Source organism: Chiloscyllium plagiosum, unplaced genomic scaffold, assembly GCF_037043375.1.
Source record: "Chiloscyllium plagiosum isolate Xiang-an unplaced genomic scaffold, Cpla_swu_hap1 HiC_scaffold_17, whole genome shotgun sequence".
Taxonomy (NCBI): Eukaryota; Metazoa; Chordata; class Chondrichthyes; order Orectolobiformes; family Hemiscylliidae; genus Chiloscyllium; species Chiloscyllium plagiosum.
Genome location: NW_028270155.1, coordinates 15,348,322 through 15,364,398, shown reverse-complemented (window position 1 = coordinate 15,364,398; position 16,077 = coordinate 15,348,322). Strand labels below are relative to the sequence as shown.

Below are 16,077 nucleotides of genomic sequence, written 5' to 3'. Positions count from 1 at the left end.
ATGAAAAGCCTTGAGCTTTATCACATCCTACTGAAAGGCTCCCCTGTTTGTAATATACTGTACCTGACATGTGCTTCCTTCTTTTTCTTCATCAAACTCTCAATTTCCCTTGACATCCAGGCTTCCCTGGACTTTCTGCCCTTTCCCTTTACTCTTAGAGAAATGTGTTGATCACTATACTACTTTCAAAAGACTCCCACTTTCCAAATGCACTCACCTGCAAGTAACAGCTCCCGGTCTATGTTTGCCAAATCCTACCCAATGATATTGAAGCTGGTCTTCCCCCAGTTTAGACACTATCCTTATTCCTTTCCATAATTACTTTGAAACTTACAGAGCTCTGGACACTATCCCCAAAATGCTCATCCACTGAAACTTTAACCACTTCACTGGCTTAGTTCACTAGGATTAGATCTAGCACTGCCCCATCTCTAGTTGGACTGTTTTCTTGAGCTTAGTATCATCTACTTTAGCTTAGGTTGCTCAGGAAAAATGACTTTTCCTTCCCTGTTACCAAACACAGACTCATCAGAATTTTATTCGCTTCAACCATGTCATTCTTTGACCTTGTTGGTGCCTACTTCTCAGTGAGTAGAGTATCCAACAGTATTGGTAGATAGTAATTCTCAGTCAAAATGTTCTGTATTGTAGGCATCTTTATGGTCCAGATTTGAGGAATTGACTGAGACTGATGCAGGATGGTAACAGTCCTGAAGGGGTTAATGCTCATGCTTTGTTGAATCCATCCATTCTACTGAAGTTACAAACGGTGTGTAGGTGAAGACAATCAGTTCTCTTCTAGCCTTTAGAGTCATAGAGTCATTGAGTTGTACAGCATGGAAACAGATCCTTCCGTCAAACTCATTCATGTCAACCAGATATCCTAAATTAAATTAGTCCCATTTGCCAGCATCTGACCCATAACCCTCTAAGCTCTTCCTATTCATGTACCCATCTAGATGCCTTTTAAATGTTGTAATTGAATCAGCCTTCTCTACTCCCTCTGGCAACTCATTCCATACATGCACCAACCTCGGAGTGAAAATAATTGCCCCTTAGGTCCCTTTTAAATCTTTCCTGTCTCACCTTAAACCTATGCTGTCTAGTTTTGGACACCCCTTCTCTGGGTTGACTATTCACCCTATGTATGCCTCTGATGATTTTATAAACCTCTATAACATCACCCCTCAGCCTCTAACATTCCATGGAAAACAGCCTTAACCTATTCAGCTTATCCCATAGCTCAAACCCTCTAACCTTGGCAACATTCTTGTAAATCTTTTCTGAACCTTTTAAAGTTTTTTATAGCAGGGAGACCAGAAAGAGGAGCAGTCCTATTTGTACAAACTCCCTAAGATCCATGTAATTTTTCCTGACAAAATATCTCATGCAGTACCTTGGCATTATCTCAGAACAATGCTTCTTCTGTTGGTACTCCATGGTGATGCATCCTCCCTCAGTAATCACTAGTGGGCTCAAGGCAAAGCAAGGTCAAAGGGGAATTGGTGGCAGAACCCAATCTTTGTGGTATATGCTAACATAAAAGACGGCATTCAGACTATATTACACTGTCAGTGGTGTTTGACCTAAAAAAACACACTTTGGTAGGGCATCAGCCTTAGCAAAGAAGGATCTTTCAAGAGCAGCTGAATGCTACAGGAGATAAACATTGAGACCCCAAAAGGGAAATTGGAATCACTTTCTGAAAATGGTGCAAAGAGTAGATCAGGAATGCAAGGGTGTGATGAAGACTCAAAGCATTTATTCTGCTTTCTCTCCACAGATATGGCCAGGACAGCTGAGTCCAAAAGTTCAAGGAATTGTTCATTCTTTGGATGTACTCAACATACTTGAACATCGACTGCATTTTGCAATCACAGATGAGTTATCACAATGTGACAAAAGGCTTGTTATTCCAGCTTCCTTTCAGGGCTGCGGTGACTTTACTTTTACGCTGAGTAACAGTAGGAGTCCATTCGGCCCCTTGAGCCTGTTTCACCATTCAATTAGAATATAGTTATTTTTATCATACTTGCTTATAAAGTCTGTCAATCTCAGGAGTATTCAAGGAGAAATCTGCAAAAAAAATTTACACTTCTGTGGACCCTAATACAGTCAAATGCTAGGAAATGACGGTTGGTGCCACTATATGGTCCCAGCAAGTTTTTTTTATACATTATACTGCATCTTGTACTTTCTGTGGCATAGAATGTCAATAATCTAAAGGATAACAAAAGACTAAACTCGGCTTTATTGGGCTTTTCATATGAAATATTCCACCACAGAAACTGAAATAGACAAGAGCAATTATTAAAAATACATCAAATATATTTCGGTCTGAGTATTTGGTGAAAAGAAGATTTTGCCTTTGATATTTTTTTGACTGGTTAAATGATGGTGTTAATGACTGAAGAAATTAGATATGCATCAGCTGTGGTTTGAATGAAGATTCCTACAGTATGGAGGAATTTTTAAATGCATTAATCAGCCTTGTAAATGGATATCCTGCCAAGTAGCTCCCTTCCTCAAAGTATCTACCAAGGCATCAGATTTCTTCTCTCTTACCCACAACGCCCTAGATCTTCAGACTGTGCTTCCGTGCTCTTTTGCAAAAATTAGATTTCTCTTTCAGCTTTTCATTGTTTCAACATGAAACAATGTTAGGAAAAGCAGCCATGGTTCTGTGCTTAAAATAGGCTGGCTTCAACTACATTGTTTACATGTAGCAACATAGCTTCCATTTCCTGTCAGCCCCATCATATATCTCCAAGCAAGGAGATTGGGACCCAATTACAACCTGATATCTAATCAATACACAGCTTATTCCTAGAGCAGGAAGTAAGAGAGTAGGCCCTTGGGAACTAGAGTTCAAATTACTCTACTGTCAATTCAAGATAGCAACTAATGATAGTAAAATACATCTAAAAGGGGGATGGGCAGTCCAGCTGTCTCACAGAGCACTTAATCCCAAAACGACTTCCATCTCAATAATACCTCTGTATTCCAACCCTTTCTGACATTCTTCTTAAGAGCATGTTTCTTCTTTGCAAAATATTGCACACACCATTTTAAAACAATACGCAGTGTCCCATGATTAATTGCTGCTTCAACTTTCATTATCCAAAGATAAAATCTTAGAATTTGAATCAGAGAATCCAAACAGTTTGGAAGTAGGCCACTCAGCCCACTGACCCGCCAAATATCAACCTACCTCATCCCTGAAGTCCTTCATTTCCCATGGCTAATCCACTTAACCTGCACATTATGGGCAATTCAGCATGACTGATCCACCTAATCTGCACAGCTTTGGACTGTGAAAGGAAGCCAGATTTCCCAGAGGAAACCCATGCAGACATGGGGGGATCATGCAACCGCCACACAGACAGACACATGAGGGTGGAATTGAACCTGGGCCCTGGTACTGTGAGCCAGCAGTGCTAACCATTGAGCTACCTTGCCCACAAATGGTAACGTTAACTCAGTTCAGGCAAATTTGATTTCCTTTTAAAAACAACAGTTACAAAATAGTGATGACAATCTTTCTGTTGCTTTAGTTTTTGTGCTCACTGTGTGTTGAGTTCCTCAGAATGAGAGTTTCAGATCGACATAAACACACTATTGAAGTTACCTTGCAACTGGATTATTATATGTTCAAGTCCCACCCCTGGAATGTGAGCAAAAATTGCCACCATTTACAAGGATGTTGCCAAGATTGGAGGGGTTGAGTTATAGGGAAAGTCTGAATAGGCTGTGGCTTTCTTTCCCTGGAGTACCAGAGGCTGAGATTTATAAAATCATGAGGGGAATGGATAGGGTGAATGACCAATGTCTTTTTCTAGGGTGGGGGAGTCTAAAATTAGAGACCAGAGGTTTAAGGTGAAGAGGGGAAGATTTTTAAAGGACCTGAGGGATAGCTTTTTCATACTGAGGTGCATACATGGTATGAACTGCCAGAGGAAATGGTGGAGGCAGGTAAAATTACAAGATTTAAAAAGCATCTGGATGGATATATGATTAAGAAGCATTCTGAGGGATACAGGCCAAACATTGGCAAATGGGACTAAGTCAGATCGGGATGTGTGTTTGGCAGGGACAAGTTGGACCAAAGTGTCTGTTTCCATGTATGACTTTATGGATGACTTTATGACTCTATGACATCATTGCAAGATAGAAGGAGCTCTGTGCTGGGAGTGCTACACTACCAGAGACACACTTTTCTATTTCAGACTTTAATGATAAGACCCAGAATTTTATGGAGCTGTGAATATTCAGTGGATCCATCAAAATCACAGATGGTACAAAGGTCCAGAAATTCCTTCCCTATTTCCCACATTTTCACTGATAGGAAGTAGGAAAAAAACTGAACTAGTGAGATAATTTAACCTCGGTGCTGAGTGCTGACAACTGCAAAGTTATTTAAATGCCCAATCAATTAAATAAAGGAACAAACTGTCTGTGTAAAAGACAATTCTGATCAAGCAATTGCAGTAGCTATTGACATTATTGTAAGAACAATCATTATGCAGATTTCAATACTTGGCTACTTTCCACAATCTATCACTACCTCACAAGTTCACAGTCTGAGTGACACCTGAAGGAGGTTTTAAAGGATTAGCTAACATTGATATGAGGTTCGGAATAAATGCATTTCAAAAGTACCTGAGGGATTTTTGAAATTTTAATGGGATGTCACGAATGCGAGGGATGGTTTACTATAGCGAAGCCTGGAATAGATGTTTAGACCATTGTTTTATTTCATCTCAATGTGGTTGCTGAAGTCTGCCCATGGTGGAGACTGTGTGAGTTGGTATGGAAGATGTACAGGCAAAGGGTGCGCCACATTCCTGATGAAGGGCTTATGCCCAAAATGTCAACTCTCCTGCTCTTCGGATGTTGCCTGACCTGCTGTGCTTTTCCAGTGCCACAATTTTTGACTCTGATCTCCAACGTCTGCAGCCCTCACTTTCTCCGAGGGTGGAGTGAGTCTGCATGAGATTGGAGTAAAGACTGTAAGGAGCTATGGTCGTTGGCAGGGTGGATTCGTTGGCATTGGGGGGATCAAGTCATTTGGAGTGGGTAGGGTTATGTATTCGCATAGATAGAGCATAAGGAGTCAGTAGGATGGTCAGGGAGAGTGAGGGCCTAAAAGATGAGCAAAGAACTGGGACAAAGTCCAGAGAAGAAGCAAAGCAGGCTTTTTAATTAGATCCTCTAGGCACTTTGTAAACCTTGGGACCAACTTCAGGTTGCATTTGGGGGCAGTGGGACTGACTCAATCCTGCAGTACCCTGCACTGGGAACAAAGATCATGCCATTAAGGGACGTTTCTCCCAAGGCTTGTGTGCTGAGGTGGGAAACTGTTTAACTAGCACCTCCCACTGCAAGAGCATTGACACTATTTGGACCAACGGTGGCACTGCGGTCTCACAGTGCCAGTGACCCAGGTTCGATCCCAGTCTTGGATGATTCTCTGTGTGGAGTTTGCATGTTCACCTTATGTCTATGTGGGCTTCCTCCCACAGTCCAAAGACATGCAGGTCAGGTGGAACGGTCATGCTAAACTGTCCCATGTTGTTCTGGCTAGGTGGATTTGCCATGGGAAATTGTGGGGAGGGGGTGTGGCCTTTTTGGGAAGGATGCTCTTTCAGAGGTTTGTATGGATTTGATGTGTTGCATGGTCTGCTTCCTCACTGTAGGGATTCTAAGAAGAGGAAAATTATTTCTAGCATCAAAGACAGTAATTATCTCTCAAACAACATCAATGATAAGCAAAATAATTTGCTATTTGCTCACTGGTGCTTGTAGGGGCTTGCTGTGCACAAACTAGTTGCCATTTCTTCAATGTTACAAGACTTTATTGAAGTAACTAATTGTCTGTGAAGTGTTTTGGGACATACTGCAGTCATGAAAGTTGCTACATAAATGCAATGTTCTTCTTTTATTAGGGTCATCAACTCCTCGCAGCTCATAACTTTTGACATCAGCAGTTACCATTTTAAAAAAGGGTGGGGGGGGAGCAACACTGTTTTTTGAGAATTAGCACTATCAAGAAACAAACTAGTCCTACAAACTGAAAATATCTGGAGACACTGACAGTGAAAGAACAGTAAACTTTGAAAAGCAAACACTATTAGCCTTGAAGTGGATGACAAACTTGGCTGTGCGAGTGATATTGGCTTTATATTTTTTGCATTTTATCAAACAGTGAAATCAAAAGTCAGTGCATACTCACATTGATAGCTTTACTGATTAATTTAGAGAACAGTATCTTTAGCAGCTAGTTCCAAATGAGGAAAGTTTAATTGCAGCCCAAACATGGATAGAACCAATTTAAGTAACAGCACTATTTATATCTCAAGAGATTCAGGCTTGGCCACTGACATTTTATGCATATGGTCACCATACTAACATTTAAACAATAATTAGAGAGTTAGGAGCCAATGTAACATTGATTTGAATGTAATATGCATTTTGTTGAAGTGCAGTGAATATGGGCTGGGTTAACATTAAATATAGTTTTGTCAATGTTGAATTTTGCATTAATTCAAGTGTTGCATTGGTGAGTGGATCAATATTGTATTCAAAAGTTGTTCATATGCCTTCTGTACAACATATGAAGAACTTAAGGAAAAGTCAAGGACTGGCTAACAAAATATTTGCCTTGTAATATTTCAACTTACCCAGTCTTACCTCTGAATACATTTTAAAATCTTCCTATCTCATTGATCTAGTCACCTGGCAGTAGGCCAATTGAATTGGCCATCACCATTCGCATGAATGCACTTTAAAAAAAAGGTTTATTTCGTCAGTTTGCAAATAAAGTCTCTTGTATTAATGATCAGATTTAAATAATAACCTTGGGTTTCATATTTCCTATACTATTTAATACCTTACATGTTTCGATAAAGTCTCTTCTCTGTAGAGTCGATATTTTGCTGTACCGTTGATTTATATCTCTAGTCTTTGATAATGTTATACTTACTTTAAGAAACTGAAAAGTGCTCACCAGGAGTTTGGAAATATATGCATTTCTTTTAATTGTCTGGTCGGCCAAGTGTTGCTGTCCAGGTCAAGACTCATAGACACCTAGGGATACAACCATCTGGTCATATGCTTCCAAGCCTCACACCGTCCTGAGATGCAACTATATAGCTATTCCTTCAGTATCACTGAGTCAGAGTTCTAGAGCTCCCTCCTGAACAACAATGTGGGGGTAGCTACACCAGACGGACTGTAGCAGTTCAAGAATGTAGGCCATTACCATCTTTTCAAAGAAAATTAGGGGTGGGGAACAAATACTGATCTTGCCAGAGAATCTCACATTCCATGAAATAATAAAAACATTTAAACAAAGATCCTATTGCTTTTTGCTCTCCTCATTGATCTGGCCAATATTTATCCCTCAACCAACATTACGAAAAGGATCATAAGACCATAAGGCATAGAAGCAGAAATTAGGCCATTCAGTCCATCGTACCTGCTCCGCCATCCAATTATGGTGATTCAATCATCTCACTATCATAGTATAGTCTGTGTAACTTTGCTGTTTAAACATTGGCCACCATGTTTCCTACATACATTAGCTACTACACTTCCAGAAATACTCAATGCACTGTCATGGATGTCTTAAGGGTACATTGACATTATGAAAATACTTTCTTAATGATTAAATTCACATAGAAACATCATTCATTTTTGCCTAAATATAAACCAAAAGAACTGCAGGTGCTGTAAATCGAAAACAAGAACAGAAATTGCTGGAAAAGCTCAGCAGGTCTGGCAGCATCTGTGGAAAGAAATCAGAGTTAATATTTCGGGTTGAGTGACCCTTCCTCAACACATTTTTGCCTGTTTTATTAAAAATATTGGAAAGAATATAAGGAAAGGAGGAGACCAATTTGCTCTTTAATCTGTCTTAGCATTCAATTAGATCAGAGCTAAATTTCATCAACTCCTTGAATTCTGCAACACTATATATTCCGGTTAAGCAAGTGAAAGGCCTTTGGGGGTGAGGGGTGTGACATTTCCCACAAAGTCCCAAATATTTGGGAGTTTTTTGGTGGCACAGTATTTCTATCACTGGTTAAATTAGATTTTGATCAATTGCATCTCTAGGATGGTAGTGGTAGGGTACTAATGATTGTAACACTGTCAAATTGTAGTATTGCACAGTAATTGAGTTAATAACAGGACATTTGGAATGTCATTGCATGGGATAGAGTAGAGCATCTCTCCAGATCAGGCTCTGGGAAGTCTCACCACAACTTACTCCTTGCCCACCACCCAGGGACTGGCAAAATTTTACCCCTAGTGACTGATTGCCACTGTACCTACTTCCTGTGCACAACAGAATGAAATTGCAGCTCTTCCTTTTTTACCAAGTCTCATAGCGGGTGAGGGATATGTTTAAACCTGGACTGTTGACCTAGTTTCATGTATTTCTGTGTGGCTTGCAGGGTGGTGATTTCCAGCAGCTGTTACAATGTGTCTGCACCAAATGAAATTCACACCATAGCTTCTGGTAATCAACTGTGGATTAACACTTGAAACATTTGTGGTAAGATAACTGAGTAATTACTGTTGGTGATATCAGTAAGTGAACTCTTGCAGTGCTTCCTTTGCATTCTGGAGCTTGCTAATATCAATGCCAGGGCCACTCACTTCCTGACCTCATTACTTTCTTGGTTTAAACTGGACAAAAGAGTTGAACTCAAGAAGTGAGACATAAATGACTGATCTTGACAACTGAAGATAATGGGAATCAGAAAGAAAACTGGTTGGAGTCACACCTCACGTTAAAAAAAATGGTTATAAGTGTTGGAGGGACTAGTACGTGTGACAATAATAAATCAAATCAATTCAAAATAGTTGGTCCAACTAGGTGTCCAGTTGTTGTATACTCTCTCTAATTCCTTATCCTGGTTCTCTAGCCAACATCAAAGACTTTCTTAACATAAATATGATGTTTGCTGGTTCTTTCATTGTCTCTTGCCCATGACCTCTGACTCCACTTCTCTTCTTACCAAAGACAGTGATCCTTGCAGGAAGAAGTCCAAAAGGAATTAATGTGCTCTCTGCCATTGTCACCAGCTGCTGTCAGAAATCCAGTTGCACCTCAAAAGACACACGTATTCCTGATTTTGAACAATACTCTTCCTCTGTCATTGGGTCAAAATTCTGGAACTTTCTTCCAAATGGCACTGTGAGTGTAACTGCGGCACGTGAACTACAGCAGTTCAAGAAAGTGGTTCACCACTACCTTCTCAAAGGCAACTAGGTATAGGCAATTAATGGCAGCCTACTTAATGATGCCCATGGCCTGTGAATAAATAAATTAAAAAATATATTAGAATCTCTGCTTAGATTAGATAGTTCTTATGTTAGACCATCAGCTGTATGTTTTAGACTTATCACTTATACCCACAATCTAGGTATCATCTCATTCTAAGGGACGTTCCAACATTCCCTGTGACACTAATGATTACAAAAGGATCCAAAGGCAAATTCAACCTCACATGAATTTTCTGGTGAATACTTAAAAAAAAAACAAATGCATGGGCTAATTAAGTAGCCATTTGATTTGAGATAAAGATAAAATCTTTGCAAAATCTCAAAATGTTCTGATTTGTACATACAATGGTATGTGGGGAATGTGCAGCTGAGGAGCACACTGTGCTTAAAGACTCATATATAAAACTGTAGGATTTGGAATTCTCCCTTAACCTTTCCTTTTCTCCCATTGCACTAGCATGCCATTACTCTCATGTAAGAATCACTACTTTATCAGGGTCCTCATTCAATCAAAACAGCTCAGCAGACAGCAGGCAGTGTCAATGGAGGTGATGGGGATCTTGGTCATCAGCTGCAGAGCTCATTTCTTTTCAGGAGGGCTTGCCAGATCTACGTTTTCTGTCTAAAGCTTGATTTTGTTCTTGTTCTCTCCCCATGCTTTCAACTTTGCATCATGCACCACGTGCCTTGAATGATACTTAATCATAAAACAGTGTGCTCTGAGTACAATTTTGGACTTACTCTTTCTTTGTCTTCAGAAGTAGATAATTTCTCTGTCAGTCTGCGATAATTCTGCCATGAACAATAACATCGTTTTTGTTCAATGTTATGGAATAGCGCAGATTTCATTGTAAATTGTTACTACATGGACGTGTTGCATTTAAGCGCAAGTTGGACATATCCAAGAGGCGGAAAGGAATAGAAGAATATGTTAGATATTTCTTTACAGTGTGGAAACAGGCCATTTGGCCCAAGTCCACACCGATCTTCTGAAGAGTAACCCACACAGACCGATTCCCCTACATTTCCCATGTCTAATACACCTAATGTACATATCCCTAAACACTATGGGCAATTTAACATGGCTAATTCACCTCACCTACACAGATTTGGACTGTGGGAGAAAACCAATGCAGACACAGGGAGAATGTGTAAACTCCACACAGACAGTCGCCTGAAGCTGGAATTGAACCCAGGTCCCTGGTGCTGTGAGGAAGGAGTGCTATTCACTGAGACACCTAGCTGATAAGTTTAGATGATATGAGGTGTGTTACAATAGTGGTAAATATGAACTATTACATTTTAGCTTCCGTCATCTAATTGTTGTACCTGAGGGATTTCTAACCTTAAAATTACTTTGAAAAAGGACCAATACTGAGAGACCTGGAGAGAATGGATGTGAAGAAGAGGTTTGCACTGGTAGGAGAGACTAGGGTCTGAGACCACAGCCTCAGAGTGAAAGTACATCCCATCAGACGTGACTGATTGTTATTGTAATGAGGTCAGCCAGGCACACTTCATAGAATATAATTAGATTAGATTAGATTAGATTCCCTACAATGTGGAAACAGGCACTTAGGCCCAACAAGTCCACACCGACCCTCCGAAGAGCAACCCACCCAGACCCATTCCCCTACACCTAACACTATGGACAATTTAGCATAGCCAATTCACCTAACCTGCACATGTTTGTACTGTGGGAGGAAACCGGAACACCCAGAGGAAACCCACGCAGACACGGGGAGAATGTGCAAACTCCACACAGACAATTGCCCGAGATGGGAATTGAATCCGGGTCTCTGGCAATGTGAGGCAGCAGTGCTAACCACTGAGCCACCATGCTGCCCCATCCCTGTTTGGGGCTATTAATCTGGTTCAATCAGGGATCCCTGGCTGACAGATAAAAAAGAAACGTGTCAGACATTATGACACTCTCAGAGCTGGATCTGAGGGAGCTGGGCCAATGTCAAGGATATTCAATGTGTAAATAAAAGGTGACTTGGTGACATGCCTCTGTTGAGTTGTTTGAACGTGAGGACGAATTTCTTCAGCCAAAGGATGGTAAATCTGTGGAACTTATTGTTGCAGAAGACTGTGCAGGCCAAGTCATTGAATGTCTTCAAGACAGAGCTGGATAGGTTCTTGTTTAGTAAGTGGATAAAGGGTTACATGTGGAAGGCAGGAGAATGGGGTTTAGAAATATTAGTCATGATCAAATAGCAGAGCAGATCCAATGGGCTGATTGGCTTAATTCTGATTCTATATCTTATGGTCTTATTATCTAAGTTTTGACCTAAAATGGCTGCCATGTTTATCAGATCAAAGACCAAAGCAAGTCGAGGAGACCAACTGGGATGAGCAAAACAAATGGTATTTAAATAACACTTTAGCTAAAGACCTTGAAACCAGGTAACTGGATCAACATTAAGAAATTTGCATTTTCTGGCTAATTCACATAATATGTATTATAAGTACACATAATTTGGATATCAAACGTTGCCAGCTAAGGTTATGTCTGGAAAGACAATGGAGCCAGTTTTGGGAATATTCAATGAACCATATTTTAATAGCTGTTTTCAAGCAGCAGGGAGAAATAAGAAAAAAAAATAAATTTGCCACAATAAAAGTTTCTCTATGTCACTATTTCTCTAAGCCTCTCAGAAGATACACAGTATAAAAGCAAATTGGGGAATCAATCATTCACGAAGAACTTAAAGACTTCTATAAACTTTGTTACTGCTGAGGATATGAGTCAACAATTAAATATCTGTGGTCTCAATGTAACACTTTAAGAGTTCTCAGCAGTTTTACAATGTGTAACCTTTATTAGCCCTGACTATACTCCTTAACAAACTGTGTGTGTGTGTGTGTGTGTGTGTGTGTGTGTGTGTGTGTGTGTGTGTGTGTGTGTGTGTGTGTGTGTGTGTGTGTGTGTGTGTGTGTGTGTGTGTGTGTGTGTGTGTGTGTGTGTGTGTGTGTGTGTGTTCTTGATGTCATCGTTAGTAATTTCTTCAGGGCAGAAAACTTCATAATCAACTCATTCATTTTGAGCTACCTAACTATATTTTTAATTTATTTGTGATATAGCTGAGTGCTAAAAGCAAATATAAATATTTGCTGTGACAAACCAAAAGGGGTTATAAAGATGAGAGCAGAATTAACCTTCTGGACTTGATCCTAACAGGTGGACAAAAGTTTGTGTGGAATATAAAAGCTGGTGTAGGTTCGATGGACTGCATGACCTATTCCTGTGCTGTAAATGTTATGTAATTGTGCAAAGTCTAAATATTGACATCTCTAAGATGACAGTATTATAGGAATCATGAAATTACTTCAGTTAAAAACTGAAGAGCACTGTACTTTTAACTGCTAATGGGAAAGAAAATATTGATAACTTTTTTTGTCTAAGAAAGAGGACCATTAAGGCAGAGCTTAAAAACATTTGGCAAGATCTGAAAAGAAAGGCCAAGGTGACCAGCAGTTGAAACAATAAGCAATGATTAGGTGGCACCAAAGCTTGGTTTTCAAAATCTATTGTTGGAAAATGGGGATAGAAAAAGTGTTAAGGTTGCTTCAAATCTGAAGTCATGGAAAAGGACAAGGTGGAGCAAGCAATTTTTTTCAGCATTGATTTCAGTATAATGATGCCTGGAAGAGACAAAGTCCTATTTATAGCTTAGGGGAAACAGGGAAGGTAGATAATAATGCCCACAAATGCATTTGCTCAAGGATATAGGGCCCTGGTTGAAAACTTTCAGCCTCACCAATGAAACAATACATTTAAACATGCCTTTTACATACATGTATTTTGCTATTAGTTAGAAATGTCTGATCTCTTAACATTTTTCAGGCAGTTGTATATTCTTTTACTCTGGTGAATTTTAAAACTCACATGAACAGGATATAGTTGCCTATGTAAATATGGTCCATGGATAAAAGATGGCTAGAGATTTTAAATTCAAATCCCACCATAGAGTGTATTCAATGAACCTGGTAGTTTGTGAACCAGCACTAGACCGTGACTGTGAAAGCTACCAGAATGTTGTAAAACCCAACTAAATTATTAATGTCTTGTGATTGACTCTCAAAGGTCCACAGTATAATCAATAGTTTTGCCCACGTCGGAGGATAAAACAAAAGAACATCAAAAATTTGCTTTTATTTAGTTTGTTTGACACCATCAAATAATCGCATGTCATTTCACAAACTGGAGGAATCCATTTCAAACAGAGAATGAGGGACAAGGCTTAATGCAAGGTGAAGAGGTGGAAGGATTTGGGGAAGAAGGTACACACAATAAAACTAATCAGCGATAGGCTCTGTCAACAATACTGGGTAAAAAGGCATAAATGGCTGAAGGTCCATCAGACTGGAAGAGATTGCAGAGATAGGAAAGGGGGAGGTAATATTAAGATTTGAGGATGAGCATTTTATATTCAGCAGGTTGGGAATTGGGAGTGAAGCATATTGGAAATAAGACATTGGGGCTGAAGTAAGTTACTTAGCCCACTGTGTCTGCTCTGCTGATCTGATAAGCTTCAACTTCACTTTTCTACCTTTTTCCCATTTCCTTACTGATTAAAAACCTGTCTATCTTAGTCTTTAATATATTAATGAGTCGGCCTCAGCAGTCCTTTGTTTTAAAAAATTTCACAGATCTAGAATTTTTTTTCACAAAATAGTCTGCGGTTAAGAGGAGGTCAATGGAAAGTTTCAAAACCTCAAGATTCTTGGTGAGGTAAAAGGAACTTAAAGGTAAGGAAAATAAAACTGTTGGATGGAGTTAATACAAAATGATGATCTCGCAACGTCCTAAACTGGCTTTGAGAGGCTGATTGGCTGATTCCCATTTTTAGTTTCATGTGAGCCAGTTTAAATCAGCGAGGAGTTAAAGATTTTAATACCCTTCATTATCCATTACTGAGATTTAATTACTGTCTTCCTATAGGATGGATGTAATTAAGGACAATCATATCCAATTGAGTAAAGCAGTTTGCAAGTGACGATGGGGAATCCTCTGTTGACATCTGTGATCTGTGATTTCCAACAGATCAGTAAGACATGGCTCAATCAGCAACAGAGTCAGTTACTGAATAGCAATAGCAATGTTTTGATGTATCGTGTTGGGGCAGCAGAGTTGATTGAAGAACTTATCCTGAAGATTCCATTTTTGGACAAATTGGGCATTTTCAATACCCAGCGGTGTATTTTAATTAATTATTATTAATTTATTAAGGTAAAATAAGAGTAATTTGCAGCATTGAGTGACTGGTTTTGCTGTCAGATTATTACCACAGATACAGCCTCTAAAGACACCAATATATTGACTGTTTATTTAAAGAAGCAGTCTTGCCTCCTCATTATTCAGTGACTCAAGAATGTAGGAAAATGTAGGCCAGGGAAAGATTGCCATCTGGCCGGCCCTCAACATTCCTAACCTTTAATCATTCACTCCCTAAAATATACACCCGATCCTCACTTTAAATCTCTCTAGCCACCACCCACTGCCTAAAACATGACACTCTGACATAGTAAAGATGCCACTTTTAGGCTGGATCAATAATCCAGATGATAAGAGCTGAAGTTCTGATTGAGAATTTGAGTTTTGTTAGAAAAAGAATTTTGACTAACCAATGTAAAGCTAGTCATGACAGAAATGACCCTGAAGCCATTAATTTCTTACTGAAAAGATCCCTGTTTTATTCATGTCCTTTAGGGAAAGAAATCTGTCTTGGGCTGCATGTGACTTTAGTCTCATACCCAGTGTGGTTTACTCTTAACCTCCCTTCGAAGCTGTCTGGCTTGCAAGCCACTCATTCGTACAAGGGCAGTACAATATGGTAAATTAATGCTGGCTTTCTATCAAAGGTGACATTTTAAAAATGGATGAAGGAATTAGTTAATTCTAAACTAAATATTTCGTTAATGTCTACTTTAATACTTCTATTTTTATGGTCATAGAGACGCACAACATGGAAAAAAACCTTCCAGTCCAACACATCCCTGCCGACCAGATACCCCAGATTAATCTAGTTCCATTTGCCAGAGCATATGTTTAGGATGAGAGGGGAAAAACATAAAAGAGATCTACGGGGCAACTTTTTTACACAGAGGGTGGTACGTGTATTGAATGAGCTGCCAGAGGTAGTGGTGGAGCCTGGTACAATTGCAACATTTAAGAGGCATTTGGATGGGTATATGAATAGGAAGGGTTTGGAGGGATATGGGCCGGGTGATGGCAGGTGGGGCTAGATTGGGTTGGGATATCTGGTCGGCATGAACAGGTTGGACTGAAGGGTCTGTTTCCATGCTGTACATCACTATGACTCTATGACTCTATTTAGCCCATATCCTGTTAAACCTTTCCTTTACATATACCCATCCAGTTGCCTTTAAATGTTGTAATTGTATCAGCCTCTGGCAGCTTGTTCCATATATGCACCACCCCCTGTGTGAAAGAGTTACCCCTTAGGTCCCTTTTACATCCTTCCCCTCTCACCTTAAACCTATGACCTCTAGGTTTGGACTCCCCAACCCTGGGGAAAAGACCTTGGTTGTTCACCCTAGCCATGCCATTTTTTGAGATCATATCAGTGAGTTTGACTACTTATCTAAGAAGAGCTTTACGACATTATTGCTTTGAGACATATTGCACAATCTAGTTGATAAAACCCCAGCTGTACTGTGGGCTGAGTGTAAATACCAAAGCATATTCCTTGTCAAGAGAGGTCTGCCTGCCTGGGCTTACATGTAAGTGTAGCTATCTGTTCTCCTGACAGAAGTTCC

At 39.7% G+C, this 16,077-nt stretch overlaps 2 long non-coding RNA genes across 3 annotated transcripts in view; one reads left to right on the top strand and one right to left on the bottom strand.

The window, feature by feature from the left end:
* LOC122558664 (uncharacterized) overlaps positions 1–2,510 on the top strand; it is a 67,962-nt gene extending 65,452 nt beyond the window's left edge. For both annotated transcript variants that reach the window (XR_015759851.1, XR_015759852.1), the window contains one exon: positions 1,784–2,510. This is a non-coding gene — a long non-coding RNA (uncharacterized LOC122558664). The remainder of the gene's footprint in view (positions 1–1,783) is intronic.
* The window catches only part of LOC148147285 (uncharacterized), a 35,999-nt gene that overhangs the window by 16,863 nt on the left and 3,059 nt on the right, over positions 1–16,077 (bottom strand). The window contains exon 2 of the long non-coding RNA XR_015759853.1: positions 9,024–9,319. This is a non-coding gene — a long non-coding RNA (uncharacterized LOC148147285). The remainder of the gene's footprint in view (positions 1–9,023; positions 9,320–16,077) is intronic.